A 16,561-nucleotide genomic window follows, 5' to 3' on the forward strand; every position below is an offset into this window, starting at 1 on the left:
CTAGAGCTATTTGCTGTTCTACCTCCCTATCAGCTTCTCATCAAAGACTGCCTACACAAATGCTCTGATAACAATAGGATCACAGCAACAAGAGTATTCATTATTCCAGCTCAACAGGAAACCAAAGTATGATATTAAGCAGAAACTGCAGCCCAAGTTCTGCACTCAGAGTGTCTGGCTCAACACTGCAACAGCTTCAGGTACTCCTAGTTGACACCTTTGAAGGTGTACAAGTCAACCCATGTTCTCAAATTGGAATTTTTGCTAATAACTTGTATTTTATGGATCTGCATTGTCAGGCCAGCCAGGACAGGTCAGCTGGGAGACACAACCAGTAGAAAATATCTGTGTATGAAAAACACCACAGTGAAATAAATTGTGGCATACAAGAATTGAGTTAATCTGAAATCCCAAAACAACTTCATTTCCTATAGAAGGATCTTGGAAAGATTAGTCTGCAGAGAATAAGGAGTTAAGCCTTTATTAGTATTTCCAAAGTGGCCTTGGCAAGGGGCCTCCAGAAGAGGGTTTAATCTAGCCTCTGTCAATTAGCTTTTGCTCTGTCATAATAAACCACCTTCCACAACAAAAACTTTCCCTTCCTGACAACATAATACAGCTACAACTTATCCAGCAATAGATGAAATTATATTCACTACGAGCAGTTGAACTTTTCTCAGAATCCACTCCGCTGGGTGATTTAATTCCCTTAAATATTTATCTAATATTGAATGAGCAACACTTTGATTCTCCAGCAGCTCTGGAGATAGTTTTCCAGTGACTGCATGAAAATAAAGTAAAAGTCTTCTGTGTGAAATGGAAACTAAAACAATACTATAAAACCCTCAGTAAATTTTTGTGACATTAGCAGCAAAGTCCGTTTGAACTGGGTCACCTGTTGTGTCTGTGTATGGCAATGAAATAATACCAGAACTCCAGCTGTGCTGTAAAGCAGATCAGTAAAAAGATCAAGTGTTTGTTTTGCTTGGGTTTTTTTTTAAAGAAGCACACACAGTTTTTGTGGTGGTTTCAACAATCTGGGATACACCAACACCACACAAAGAACACAGGAATGGCTGCTGAACTGAGGGGAGGACAAGCAAGGGAACTGTCAGAGCAGCTCTGCCAACCAAACCAGTAGCTCATGAAACTACTCTTCTCAGCAAATCTGGTATTATTACATGAAATGTATAAATTAGATAATAACATTGTTCAAAATTATGAACATTAAATGTCGTCTCGCTCAACATCTCCTTGGCTGTAGTAGGGAGCATAAGTCTTTCCTTTTAGTTCCTAGAGAAGACTCTGAACTGGAATGGATTCTGCAGGTATGACGTCCTAGGTAATACAAAAAAGAGAAAATAAGGGGGGTTTTATTGTTTTTAACAGATAAAACCCCTTTCCAGCTCAAACTCTCTGATCTCGCCTCCACATCATTTGCAATGTGTAGAAATCTGATTTAAAGGGGTAAGAAGAACAAGCACAGCACAAAAAAAACCCTCATTTTATAATGCATCTTATGACCTCTGCTGCCCAAATCCACAGCCTCATCTGATCAGAAGGTAAACACCTTGCTATACCACATCTGAGTTTGTCAAAGTCAACATTCTCAGCAGAGAGTGGGATAAAAAGCACCAGCTCATTCCCACACTGTCACTAGACTTCTGGAAAAAACAGGCTCTGTCTTACACACCAACAAACCAGCCCCTGTGCACTTGGTATCATGGAAAGTTACCAACACTCCAGTAATTTCTTAATTCCTAGCTTTAAAATGCTCCAACTAACCATTGCACTAATTGTGTGGTCTGAGGGCCAAAAAGCATAATGCTTCCCCTTGGTTTTGCTTTTATCTCCATGTCTCCAGCTAATAGTGTTGTTGAATGTGGTTACTTACAATGGCACTTTATCTCAGAAAATTATAATTTAAAACCACAGTTGTGTTGTTCATGTTCTTCTCTCCTCTGGGATGGATTTCTGTGGAAAGCAGAACTGAAAACTGGTTTCATTTTGTTACTCAGAAAGGTTTGGAGCAAAGGAGAGTTTACAACACTCAAATAAAGACATTACTTTCTCTGAAAGTTGGGTTTGGCTCTGTTTGCATGTGTGTCCCTCAGATGAAACTAATTTCTATCCTTCTTACTGTAGTAGGAGTTTTCAGTCTTGCCCTGCTCATATTTTGATAGCAAGAGGGTACATTATTACAAAAGAATCTCTCAAAGAGATACAGGGTAGAGAAGAGGCCACCATGAATCCAAAAGATAATGATAGCACAGAAATATCTCTTCTAGGAAAGCTGAAATACAGGCCTTCAGCAGAGATTACAGGGAAAGTCTTCCTCTCACCTATAAAGAGCACGAAAAGTTTCAAATTTTTGTTGGAGCTACTTTGGAACAAGAGGAAAGGTAAGAGTAAGAGAGAAATTCTCGCACCCAGACTTAAGCTGTCAGAATGGAAATTAAGAGAAGAAATCAAAGAAAAAATACTCTGTGATAACATATGATTCACAAGCTTTAACAAACTCCCTCCAGAAATACTGTTAGGCAGAGTAAAAGCTCCCTTGTCTTCCTCTTTTCCATTTACACATCCCAAGATTTGCTGTGAAAGAAAACACCAATATTTTTCTCCAAATCTTTAGGGAGAAACAACCTCATGTTTTTACAGCTGCACTTGCCAGAATGCTGTTCCCACCAGTCCCTTGGCTCTTTCCTCAAATGTCCCATAGTTCAGATTCCTTCAAGAGTAACTGTCAAATCCTCATATTAGTCCCCAGGACACAGATACATAATCCCTGTCTTAAAAGACTTCAAAAGATTTTCCCATTTTGCAGTTGATAGAGCTCCTTCTGTATAACACTGCCAAAAAAGCCCAACACAGCACAGTGACCAAGCCAAAACCATGAAGTTTTATCTGTTTGGTGGGTTTTTTGGTTTGTTTTTGGTTTTGTTTTGTTTTTTGTTTGGTTGGTTGGGTTTTTTTTGTTTTTTGGTTTTTTCTATTTCAGGACCCAGAAGCTGTCAAAGGCATACACAGTGTGTTCAAAGCAGCAGTTGGGCACACGTGCCTCAAATTTAGAAGTTGCCCACCTGGATCTGTGTTGGGGGCTTTTAGAAGTTCCTTCACAAAGCCCAGAGCATCAGAACAAGGCTCAGCACCTGAGAGCTCTTTGTTCTCCTTGGCAACGTTAGCATGTTTGTCCTGTCAGTGCTCACAGAACAGCCTGTCAGTGTTCACCCCAGAAGACTGAACCTGACTGAAGAGACAAAACAGCCCAAGGCCAGGTATCTCCCTGTATCTTTTCCTTGATTCTGCCCACATAAGCAATCAAATCCAGTAAAAGGTTAAGAATAGGAATATAATGGGTAAAATTTAAGGGTGGGAGTAGGAATATTACAAGATGACAGCAAGTAAGACACATCTCTACTTCAGTTTTTTCCTCTTGTAGCTAACTCCAAAATTAAAGGATGGTGAAAAAATACCTGCTACCCCTGCACATGAAGTTAACTAGGGTTAATCTATAATGCCTGCCTAACACACTGACACCTGTACAGACATGCTGACATCTAAAAAAGGCTTGTTCATTATGCTGACCTTCACTGTATAGATGTTGTGAAAAGTAATTAGTATTTTTCAGCAATTAGGACTACACACAATAATGCTATGCAAAAAACAATGAAGTTCTTCATCACAGGTCTGTTCTGTTGGTAATAAAAAACAGTTAAAAGCACTCAGCCTCCAGATCATGCTGAAGTCTTTTAGAAACTCTCACTGGCTAATATTTGACTTAGAAGTAAAAATTTAGGACTCAAAGCAGCCGTGTTTGCCTCTGCAGCATTGACCTGGACATGGGCATGGTTCAGTAGCACAGTGAACGGGATGTGCTGGCAGCCTCAAAGCAGGTGCCAGGCAGGAATACTGCTCCTGAGGCAGAGATCTTCCCTCAGTGCCCATCACAGGTACTGCAACCAAAATAGTGCCCTCGGTATTTATAGCCCCACAGAGCACAGAAGGGTTTAGTCTCAGTGCGTGACATGGACACACCCCTCAAGGGCTGAAGGTGAAAAACTGTTCAGGACTCCTGACCCGGGTCTGCTGAGTGATGTACCTGCTCTGCACCTTTTATTAGCTCCAGGTTTGCCTGCAGTTATTTACCCAGTGACAGCTGAGCCTCCCCCTTAACAACATGCCTGGAGCAGAGCTAATGATTACATGATTAATCTGCATAACCCTTGACTTGAAACAACTCTTGTCAACTCTTGGCAAGAACAGTTGACTAAACTGCTTTTCCAGCCCCTCCAACACACAGCAAGTCACGCAAAATAAATTCTTAAGAGGCGGGAGGGCAAGGTCATTTGAGCCCTTTGTATCACTTGGTTCTAAGTGTATGTATATTCAAATCAACAGAAAATGCCTTTGCTTTCTTCAAAAAGAAAGTGAAACAAGCAAGTGATCTTTGCTTTAAATAAATGTCAGCAGGTGACATACCTGGCAAAACGCACCAAAATTAAACTTCAAATAGTAATGAAGCCTAAGTTTTATATGGAATCATTTACCAAACCAGATTTCAGCAGAATCAAAAGGCTTAAAAAATAAAAATAAAATCACCAGGAACCGAAAATCCCACCCAGTGGAATCCTTCAGCCCATTTTTAAGCTTTTCCATAAAACTCATGTGGGACTTCTCAGTTGACTGCATTCATCTGAGCTTTTCACTGTTCTTTTAAAGGGTACACCACAATAAGATTTCCAAGAAATCACAGCTGGTGTGTTCACAAATGAACAGTCAAAGCACACATAAAGAGAAAGATTCCTTTTAATCCCCTGCATGAGATCTATTTCCTTCTTTGTTAGGGAAAAACACAGATCTCAGCTTTTGTAAAAATATACACACCATGCCTAAAAGTGATGGTATCAGAAATGCCACTGCTTAGCTGCAATTGACTGTGATTTCCAGTGCCCAAAAGCATCTTGAGCATAAGTACTCCACATCCCGTTTTGATTGCCTTGCCTGCTTCTGTTTCTGTACCCATGGATAAAGAACACTGAAGAGCAGCATAGGGAAAGGCAAGAAAAATTAAAAAAAAAACTACAAATAAGAAAACAGAGTCATCACCTATTTCCCTAGAATAGTCACAAGTTTCTTTTGCTTCTTATGCTGTAGAAAAAGTAGAACTACAGAAAGCAGCATGTAATTTGCAGCAATTACATTAGCAAAAAAACTTATTTCCAACCATCTCTTTACCCAACCTCTACTTCCACACAGTGGTACTGCAGAACAGCTTTAAACCAGGTCAGTAGAATGCAAAAGTACATGATACAACTGAGGATTGCCCCAAAACATTTTGATTACTTTCCTAAGCACTGCTTTCTTCAAAAGTCCCCAAGATAAAGATGTAGGATAGGGTGATACAACACTAGAAAGGCACATATTGGGTATAATAAATACATTTTCTGGCAATTCGCCTCATATGGAAAGAGAAACAGAGTAAGAATATAAATAGACAAAGCTCATTCTCTTCTGGAAATTAATTCTGATTTTATTTCTAAATGGCCAAACGGCTTAACTATGTGAATTTTTATTTTTACTGATAAGAGATGAAGCTGACACATCACTAACAAGGAAGGCTTAAAAATTCACTTTTAGGTGTTTATTTTCATAAATTATTTAGCCGGGCGGTTGTTGCACTGAATTTGCAAGAGTGCAGAAAGATAGAGACAATATTTAATTTTGAATCCCTTTATATCCTGCACATACCAAAATTCATTCTATAAAAATTGATTAGTTTTAAACCAAGCATCTTCCTGCTACTTAATTCTGATACACACATTTCAATTCTAGTTGCCATCCAAAAAAACCGAATTTTTATTTAGCAATGAACTCTCTTTGAACTCACAATGTCCAGAAAGATTTTCTGGCCATTGCTCCACTCAGAACAGTGTCAAAAGGGCACAGACTTAAAGAATCTTTTCCCACAAGGTGTGTCCCTTCCTGGGCTGTCATCTGACAGACACATGAAAAACACCCAGAGACCACAGAAGAGAATAGCTTAAGGGACAGAGGTGACAGCTGTACAAACATATTTTCAATGCCAGGTTTATGCAGGGCAGTGAAATTCTTAACCTCCTGAAACCATCATATATAAAGTCTCCCAAACTGTTTCCAAGAAAAATCAAAGGCATAGAGCTCCAAAATGTGACTTTACAGAAAAGTCAGACATCTTGTAAAACGAACAAGTCGGATTTTGCCTGTGGCAAATTTTACAGAAACCTCCCATCACTGCCTAAAAGTCTGGTTTGGTTTTGCTTTGAGTTTCTACCTCTTGGCTCTTGCTTGCAAATGCTCAGGCAGATCTCAGTTTTAGCCTTCAAATTACAAAGTGTCCATGGTGTGTTTGACACGGCTCCAGGACAGCGATGTCACACAGGCTGCCCCAAGCAGCACAATGTCCTGGCACCATCCTCTGCCAGGACACAGCCTGCCACTCCTCTCCTGCAGGGACTCAGAGCACAGAAAAGAAGAAAGATGTAACCTAGAGGGGTGAAGCTTTGCCTGGTGTACAAGGGAAAATCAATTCATTAGAAAAAAACAGAAGGAATCAATTTAGTTCATAAATGGGGACTCCTTTTAGTACCTGGTACCTCCAAATAATAAAGAAATAGCTGAGGAGTTAGAACCAGGTGAGGCCAAAAAGGACCCTGATTTCCTTGTTTATCAGTGGTGTGTGTTACCATTTTGCCTACAGCAAGATTATTCTGGAAGCCAATTGCTTAAAGGGGTCATCAAGAAAGAGGAGGGATTTTTCACCCATCTGAATAGAAACCAACATCATCCTCTTTTATTTATTTTAGCTTAAAGAACTGCAGACTGTCTGTGAACTTGACTATAGGAACAGACCTGGAGCAAAAACTCCTGCTGCCTTCCACTGAAACCAGTCCAGGACAATCCACAGGTATTCAGTCAGTTTTACTGAGGGTGATGCAAACAAGAACATACAGAACAGCACTGAGCCACAACTCCGTGGCTCCACTGCTGGGTTTTCCTGATCTTGTTTTAAGCATTGCAATTCTTTTAGTGATGAAAAACATGAAGATTTGAACAGAAAGCAAGGTACACAGCTGAGCTTGTCAGGAATTCTTTGATGAAATAGCAAATAAGACTTTTAACCTGGTGTGGGAAAAAACTCTTCTGTCTGAATGATGGCCACTAGCGAGGGTCACTGCAGCACCACTGGGGTACCAACAGCAGCCTGAAACAGCCAGCAGCAGTGCCCAGAAAAGATATTTTCTTGTACAGTGCACAGGAAGCACAGGCATAAAGAAGCCTCACAGAGACCTGAGCAGTCTGAATTGCAAAGTTGTTGGGGCTGTGCCAGCCTGTGCTCAGGCACAAGGACGTGGCTGCAATGTGCACAGCCAGAGCACTCTGCACACAGGGGCAGCTGAGCAGCAGTGGGAGCAGAAACGCTGCAGGTGTGGAGCTGCTGCCCAGTGCCAGCATCCACCTGCACGACTTGTTCCTCACCTCAGGCCTCTGAATATTCCTCATTTCAGAACAAGCTCCATTAAATGTGGCATGACTGTTTCTCAGCTGAGAGGAAGCTTTAAGACTTGCAAGTTTTAACATTTGGCAAATCTTCCAGATTTCTCAGCTGGATGAATAAACAAAATGTAAATACCAACTTACCTGATATTAACAGGTGTTTTCCTGTAGTTGTCACATTGCTTGCATTGCTCCTGAGTCACAGTGTGAAAACCCCGTACCAGAAGAATCAGGTCAATGGGAGTATCCACATGAAACAAGGAACATTAATAAGAAAAAAAATATTTACATCTGAGTCAGCATTAACCAAACTGAACTACAGTCAGAAAAACAAGGAAGTTAGGAAACTCTCTCTGACAGGTATTTTGTTTGGGAATTTCCTCTTCCATATAACTTGAGATATTTTTAATCAGTTTTTGTTGCAGAAGCTGGTGAAAGAAACAATGATGGGAAATCAAATATTCCTCAAAATTAAGTATTATATTAATAGTATTAAATGACAGTGTCCTCTAAATCCAGTCTCTTGACTGTTGACATACAGAGTGATAAATTACTTTCACAATCATTTATTTGATACATAACAACGCCAGTATGCACATTATTATGTTATTTGCATGTTCACATTAATGCACTCTCAAGTTTATGGAAATTACAAAAAAAATATTCTGCTGATTAAGAAAACTTACAGATAATATAAATTTAACTGCTCAAGTTATATTGACTTGCACCTTATAAGGTTTTCAATGTACTTTGAGGAAGACAGGGGCGTCTGTTTCACTCCTGCTGTAGAGGACAATTCATGGCCCTTTTAGCAGAAAAAATATAGCTGTAGAAATATTGAGGCTGGCAACAGAAGGATTCACCCCAGTCAAACCACAAGAAAGGAGAATCAGGACAGTAACACTGCTCAATTATCTGTGAGGAATGCTGGTATTTAACTTGCATGACTTTTATCCTATTTACTGTGAAACCATCAGAGGACTCTAATCCCAATTGCCATAACTGCGTCTTTGCTTTAGTTGATGCTCATGCTTATCCTCTACACATTAGACTAAAATATGTGGTTTTTTCTCCACTCAGTGGTTCATTACTGTCTCAGAACTTGACCTCTTTACAGCCATAGTGGTTTTTAAAAGCAGTTGCTCTGCATTGTTGAAATCAAAGGATGGAACTGTCATAACACCACTAAAACTCTTCCATCACCTTCAGCACTTTAAATCTACATTTTGGTCTCTGCTGCACTGCACTGTACAGAGCTTTACCTCTACTTTCCTACATTAGGAAACCTCCATTTGGTCATGACATCTTGCTGCTAAGTTTTTATGGTAGTAATTAGAAGACATGTTCAATTTTATGACTGAGTTATTTTCATTAAAATTAAACATTTCTAACCAAATATGTTAATCCCTATTGAACAAGGGTGTCCATGCACAGGAACTGAAGAAAATGCAAAGCTTTCATGGCAATTTATCCAGATGGAATACAGAATATGTAGTTATTAAAATTAATCTGACTGAAGTTCACAGAGCATTCCTGCCAACCCTCAACACTGAAGGGAAGGAATAAATAATTTCCCTACTGACTTCTGTTTTAACAGGATATGGAAACCAGATGAAAACACTGCTTTTTACAATCACTGGGCTAATCAAATATTTCTGGCAGACTCTATAGCAAGTGAAGGACTGTAAAAGAATATTTTAGTGTTCTTCAAAAAGTGTATGGTGAGAAGAAATGAGATTTTTCGTGACTCACTCACTATATATTTGTATAACATTAAGCAAATTTTGTCTAGGCAACACTTAGGAAAAAGAAAGCTTTTGTTATTCCAAACCTTTATCTTTCAAATGGAAGTATGAGAAATATCCATCATTCACACTCAATTTATTCTTGAAGAATCCTAGAGCTGCATTTCCAGTAAAGTCTAAAGTAAGCACATGGACAAATCACAGGTAATGAAAAGAAAAAAGGAATTATAGATCCTTTTGAAAGCCTTTCCATGTAAAAGAGCCAATGATTTGCATTAGTGATGTGCAAGCCTGTGATGCTACAGCAGAATATTTGGAGTTTTAAAGAAAGAAAGAAATTACTGGAAGAAATTACTTCCTTGCCTGGAAGAAGCATTTCAAATATCCAGCCAGCAAAATCCATTAAAGAAGGGCCATAAAGATACTCCCAGATAGTTCTGGCTTGAGCTGGATTTTCTCTGCCCTGGTCTGTAGATTTATCCCAAATATCTCTCTATACCATTATGAAGATATTGATGCAAACTTTACTTCTCACTTTCCTCCCTCACCCATTATGGTCAATCATCTGTTCTCTTATCAAAGGGCATCCTTCCCTTTTTATTTGTGTGAGCCTCTTCTAAGGAGATTTTCATCTCCAATTCCAGAAGCTGCAATATATTAACATGCCCACTCTGTGCCATTCATTATCTTCATTACTCAGCCACACATTCTACTTTCCTGCCCCCTTACAGTTGTCACATCTTTCCAAGTCACAGAATTTCAATTTACACAGGATTGGGTGAAAAGGGCTCCTTTCAGGCACAACTATAAGAAAGACAAAAAACAGCCAGAGATTTCTTCCTCCCAAAAACTTAGGTGTCAAATTCAAATGATCACAACAGAATGTCACAAAAACTTTCTAGCTAGCACATTTCAGGATAAATGTTGAGCCAAACACACTCCAAAAATTCAGAAAATAAAGAACTCCATGCTTTTCATACTTTTTTTTAGATAATTTTTTAATATTGATTTCTAATAATTTGAAAGGTAAAATTATCACCTGTGATGTTGTGCCTGTTTTGAGCAGAACTTTCAGTCACTTGACAAGAGCTAAATATCACAGGGAAGAATCCCACAATAAAAACATGACCTGCCAAAAATCTGTAAAGCCTCACTAAGTTTGCATGTAACATCATTAAACATTCTGGGAGTTTTTCCCTTTGCTATTTCAAATGTATTTCTTTTGCTGACTGTAAGGCACAAACAGAAAATGAAAGAGTTGACATGCATGGTTGGGAAACTAAGTGCACTCTGCAAAGAACATAATAGGATTAGGAAAACAGTAGCATTTCTTGGTAAATAGGGAGCAAGGTGACTGTTTAGGAGGCTTGGGGTTACTTGATCTATTCAGGAAAGTGTCTTAGACAGCAGCAGCTGATCACAAGTGGAAGGCATGAGGCACAAGGGCACGTAAAACATGCCCAGAGCACAAGAAGGAACAATTCATTCCTTTCATCTCTTCTGTGCTCTACTCTAAGAGGAGATTAATATTCCAAAAACCATTGCAAACTGACTGAAGGAAAATATTTTATCCTGTTCTCCAAAACTTTACTCAATAACTAAGGAAAAAAAATGGTAACAGAATCACCAAAAGTTCGGTAAAGAACACAGGACGAGGAAAGGAAGCAAAATAATATGGATGCAAAAGAATTTTCACATTTAAATGAGATTCAGCCTCATGAATCATTAATATTTCCATCTCACAGGACAAGTTATCTCAACTACTTTGATGTACTTTAAATGGGAGATAAATACAATTCCTTCTATTACATTTTTGCTGTCAAAGACAATTTCTGTGACTGGTTTGGTTTTCTGTTGTTTGGGGTTTGGTGTTGTGTTGTTTGGGGGTTTTTTCCCCCCTTGCAATTACATTTTCAACAGCTACACAAAGCAGCTTTCCCTTCTCAGAAAACTGCAGAATTTTAAGCCTAATCAGTCCGTGAGACAAAGATAAGCATCTTCTGCTTCATGATGGAAATCAACCTGATTTTGCAATTGATGATTTGTAAAGCTGCACACCAAGTACAAACCTAACACCCTGGACAAGCACCAGCTCCTGACACAGTAAACAAACTTGGACAGTCATGGAACTGAACCATGTACTGTTTCCAATGGCCATACAACTTCCTTGTGGATAAAAGCACCAAATGGATTGCAATACATGCCTGAGCACTGTTGGTTTAGATCATTTTCCACAAAGCATCTCATTTTAGATGTTTGACTTATAATGCAAATAAACAACAGAAGGTCACTAAATGCAACCTTTTGCCTGAAAATGGTGCTTGCCCTTGTCAAGAACTACATTCCTTCAAATCCCCTGGGGACTCTCTGCATGAATGATTTTGCATCTGAAATTCCTTACCTGTATTCACCTACATCTGAGCTAACAAAACACTGAAGCTTAATAATTTACTCTAGATTCCAACACTTGGAAGTGAAGTTTGCAGCTGAGCTGGACGGTGACAGAGTGTACTGCTGCTCTTTATCCTGGTTTTCCCCAGTGCTGAAGGGATCTGTTCCTCACTGAGGAATGATGACCCTGAAAATTAAACCTAAGCACTAAATTTTAGCTCTTCACCCGAGTGCTCTGCAATGTTGTCAAAAATGGGGTTCAAACACTCTCATAGTGATGCTGACATCCCTTCCTTAAAGGTGTGCTTTCCAAACTCTCTCCTGTACCATGTAGCTGCTGGATTTCAAGCCAGGAGCCCTGGTATTTTCATGACCCCACCAAACAATGACTGAATTTCATCACAACTCTTTTTGGACCAGTAAGTGGTTCAGGACATAGCTTGAAATTACCAAAGTTATAAGTGACAGATCATTTATTAGTAATAAGCTGAGGACAAAGCCATAGGAGTATAGAGATATGAGACCCCTGTCCATTCTCACACTCTACAGCACTTAACAAATTTCACTAAAAAAAAATTTCACATAAAAGCAGATTATAACAACTAAATCTATGCAATGCCTTTAATGAAAATATAAATCAGAAATGTTAAATTATTTTATGTTATATATGCAAATATTCGCCATATGTAGTAAGCTATTCTGAAAAGCAAGGTTATTAAAAACCAGACACAGCACATCCTGCACGCCTGGGCTCTATGGATGAACAGTTCCCAACAGCAACAGCCCCAAACTGGAGCAATTTCAGCCGTCACAGAGCCAGGCATAGCTTCTTTATCTTTGCAGCTCATTCTGCTTGCCCTGCAGCTGAATTTAGCCTATTAATATATAACACTAAGGAAAGATTTCCTCTGGAGACAGCAATGCACTTAAAACAATAGGTAGCTGTATTATTTTCATCTTGCAGCAAAAGCAAGTGATCACATTACAGCTCTCCTGGTCTCCAAACACCTCATCCTTTAGAGCACATTCCATTTTAGTGGGATCACAGAGACAATTTCACTGAAATCAGGCACAATAGTGGTGCAAACCAGCACCTTCCTCATCTGCAGTGTTAAATAAAATATTAATCAGAATCTCAAAGAAAAACATGCTGCTTCTGAAAATATGAAGACCAGCTGGTAAGAAACCAGCACAAGAGTACCAGTTAAATTGTTACTTTGGTCAAGTTAATTAACAGTCTTAATGATCCTACCAAAGTCAGAATGTTGAGAAACATATATTCAGATCTATTTGTTTTAGACTGTGGGGAAAATATTCTTTTACAGAGAGGGTTGTGTCTTGATGAGGGTCTATTAGGCACAACCAGTCCCCAGCGATTACAGTACAAACATTTCCTCTTAACATTTGAGCTGCACCATTATTCTGTCACTGATGTGACACTCTCCCTACAATCCCACCCCCCTCAACAATAAATAAAAGATAAAAACTCAGATAAAAACTCCCACCACCCTCACCAAACGGGACCACTTCCTCATTACTGTGGTAACGGCACGTTGAGCTGGAGAATCAAGATGAGATGAGCACAACCTTTTCAATCTATTCCCTGTGACAACTAAGAAAATCCTTTCTACCAGCTTATGCCAGGAAGATGACAATTAAACAGCAGCCACGCACTTTAATCAGAATCATCAAGCAAAGCAAAGCAGTGCCCAGTTCAGAGATGCTCTGGCCTCAGGCAGGCAGCTTTCCTGCTTCTCTGGATCACACAAACTTTCAACACCTTGCAGAGTGAAAGTTGAAACTGGAGAAATGATGGACAGTTTTAAACACCCACACCTGAGAGTCATAACCAGCATTCCTGCTCATTCACATGTACCAGGAAATAAGGCAGATTTTTAATAGAAATCTCCATAACATTGGGCTGCCTCTGTGCTGTAGGATATTAAGTTCTTAAAAATAATAATTTGAAGACTCTGGGAAGTAGATTTATTCATCTACATTAGTTTCTCTTCGCAGTAATACTATATTATAAATGTCACCTAAGTCTATCAGCTGTATTAACATTTACATCACGTATTTCAATATCATTTATTCATCCAGTTTCTGAGAAAAATGTACCTGCTACTGAAATTTGAGCCAAGACTTGTAGCCCACATGATATTCCCAAGATCTGAACAAAGCTTTGTATTCACAAAAAGCAAGAAATGCTAAATCATCTGGGATGACTCTTCATCATCACAAGACAAGTTAAGATGTAAAATTCTAATTGCAAGTGAAAAAAAAAAAAACCAGAAGTTTTATCCCAGAGTTTCTTTAGGGTTTTTTGGGGTTTTTTTGGTTTTGTTTGTTTGTTTGTTTTGTTGTTGTTTTTTTTTTTTTTTGCTGTGGCCTTGGGGAGGTTTTGTTGAGCTTTTAAATATTTTTATTTTCCTGAACTATCTTCAATGAAGTGTTTATAGAACCTGTCTTTCAATGAAGCTCGAAAGAAGAGCACATTTCCAGACAACAAATCCCTCTACCTGGAAGGACTCAATTTACTGAAGTTTTTTTTAATTGCTTGAACTAAAATGCACATGAGTCACTTTGTCAAAACTAGAATTACTAGTATTAGAAAAGGGGATTAAAGTGATAATTATTCCTGATGCCCAAATAAGTGTCTCTCAATCTGCAGAGACATTTAAAAGCTGAAAGAGCTATCAGATTGTCCTGAGTAGAACAACACTGCACTAAAATTCCATTAATAATAGGAAATTTGTTCAAAGTGGCCCAAACCAACTGCTATTCATTAAAACCAACCCTGTCCTTTAATATGCCAATAACTTGGAATGTTTCTGGAATTTCTGCTTATCTATAATTGTAAAATAAACAGAAAAAAAGGAATTCTGAAAGCCTCTAACCATCACCACTGTTATTGGCTACAACAAACATGACTTCACCTCAAGAAGGACACGCAGCACTTCCTGCTCTGGGCAGACCCTGTGCTCTGAATTAAAACACACACAGGCTCAGTGCTCTAGACAAATACAAATGTTTAAATGTGAACCACAAGTGCAACATATAGAGTCCACAGGGTACACCAGAATTCCCAAGAGCTACAGGCAGTGGCTTAGGCAAATACTTAGTCCCATGTTTTACAATAACATGCCAATTTTTTTATGTCTTGGCATTTGCTGCACATTGTCAGTCTTTTAAATTAATGTGAATTTAAGTAGGTGGAATATATAGTTCCAGGGAAATTCCATTATAACTTATCATAAATTAATCTTACCACCTACTACACCATCAAGTTCCTGTTGTGCCTACAGATTAGTTCACCCAAGTATTAAACTTGTTTCTTATTAAAGCATCTAAACTCTGAAATTGTACATTTTCCAGAACTTGAAAGGCACTCACAAGGAATGCACTTGACAAAAATCAGTCGTATTCTTGCGTTTTTAGCTCATGATGACTGTACTCACATACATCTATTTTTATTAAGATATTTTGTCAGTTACTAATTATTTGTACATCTTCCCTGATTAAATAAAGAATTGATAATCCAAATCACAACTTTATGAAAAATAATTTAAATATAACGGTATTAGAAAATATGAAAAACAACTTGCATAAAGGATATATTTATATTCAAATAATATTCCCCAGAGCATACACAATTTCTTTTCTGAATATATTGACATTTCATCTTCAGTTTTGACACAGAGGGAAAAAAAAATAAACAAAAAAAAAAAAAAAAAAAACAACAAAAAAAACAACCTCCATAAACAAACCCAAAATCAAACAAACAGTGACAATCTGCATATGTTGAATAAAATTAAACTCACCCAGGCCTTGCTAGAGAGAACTCAGGATGGATTCCTTCATCCAGTTCAAAACAGTTCTCCCATTCTGGCACAATCTCAGACCTTTACTAACTGACTTCCAGACTAACATGGCAATGAAAATAATAAAAGCTTTTCTCTGCAGCCTTCACATCTCCTGACAGCTCGTAGGTGGAGGTTAAAGTAATGCAATGTGAAAAGGAGTCACACAGGCCCCTGGCCACCATTCTGGCAGCGTTCATCAGAGGCACTGTCTAGCAGGAATTCAGGAGTTAAATATTTTGGCTTTGACAGGAACATCTGTTTAAGCCATCTGCACATTTCCCTTGTGACCACTTGTCCACCACAAGCTGGGCTAAAGCTAAAGGTATTTTGTATGTCAAGAAATACCTGTCAAGAAGGAAAAAAGAAGAGCAAAAGGAAAAGACAAGGGAAAAAGATAAGAGGAACACAGAAGCATCCAAATAGTAACAGCAGAAGGAATGTCCAATAGAAGGATATTCTCAAGAAGACAAAACCAGCAGGAGAAGTCTCAGAGGAGAAAATGAGAAAGTAAAGAAGAGATTAATCCAAGCTGGAACATTTGGATCCATGTGCAAACACAGCCAGTTGAAAGCACATGACCCTGCCTGGGAGCAGACCCCAGGGTTTGAGTCTCCATTTGTTTGTTTTTTTCCTGGAAACTAAATAGGTTTCAATTCAGATTAGGATTACACTGAAGCTTTTTGCTGTGTTACTATAATTCCATAATTTACTGCAATATCACAAGGCCTATCAAAGTAGTCCTCCATTTAAAAAGGGGAATTCTTGTTACACCCAATAAAAGAATTAGGATTCAAGTAATAAAATCTTTTCAATATGAGATACAAAGTAGATGTGATTGTTTCCTGATTTTTTTTTTTTTTTTTTTAATTCAAGACTTAAATGTTTCTGAAAGGGAAGAGCATATCAAAATCCTTTCTTCCTCCAATCTCCACCCACAACTCAGTTCATCAGAAACACAAGCTGGAGCTGGATCCTGAAAACATTTACTATCTAAGTCAAGTTTAGTGTTTACAGCTGGATCAATGA

The 16,561-nt window shown here is 38.5% G+C and overlaps 1 protein-coding gene across 1 annotated transcript in view; it reads right to left on the reverse strand.

Annotated features, from left to right (window-relative positions):
• Positions 1 to 13,925, reverse strand: part of RFT1 (RFT1 glycolipid translocator homolog) — a 65,124-nt gene extending 51,199 nt beyond the window's left edge. The window contains exon 1 of the mRNA XM_085590666.1: positions 7,681 to 13,925. The gene's annotated coding sequence lies outside the window, so the exon portion shown is untranslated. The remainder of the gene's footprint in view (positions 1 to 7,680) is intronic.
• Positions 13,926 to 16,561: the final 2,636 nt, after the last annotated feature.

Source organism: Lonchura striata, chromosome 12 (genome assembly GCF_050655825.1).
Source record: "Lonchura striata isolate lonStrDom1 chromosome 12, ASM5065582v1, whole genome shotgun sequence".
Classification (NCBI taxonomy): domain Eukaryota; kingdom Metazoa; phylum Chordata; class Aves; order Passeriformes; family Estrildidae; genus Lonchura; species Lonchura striata.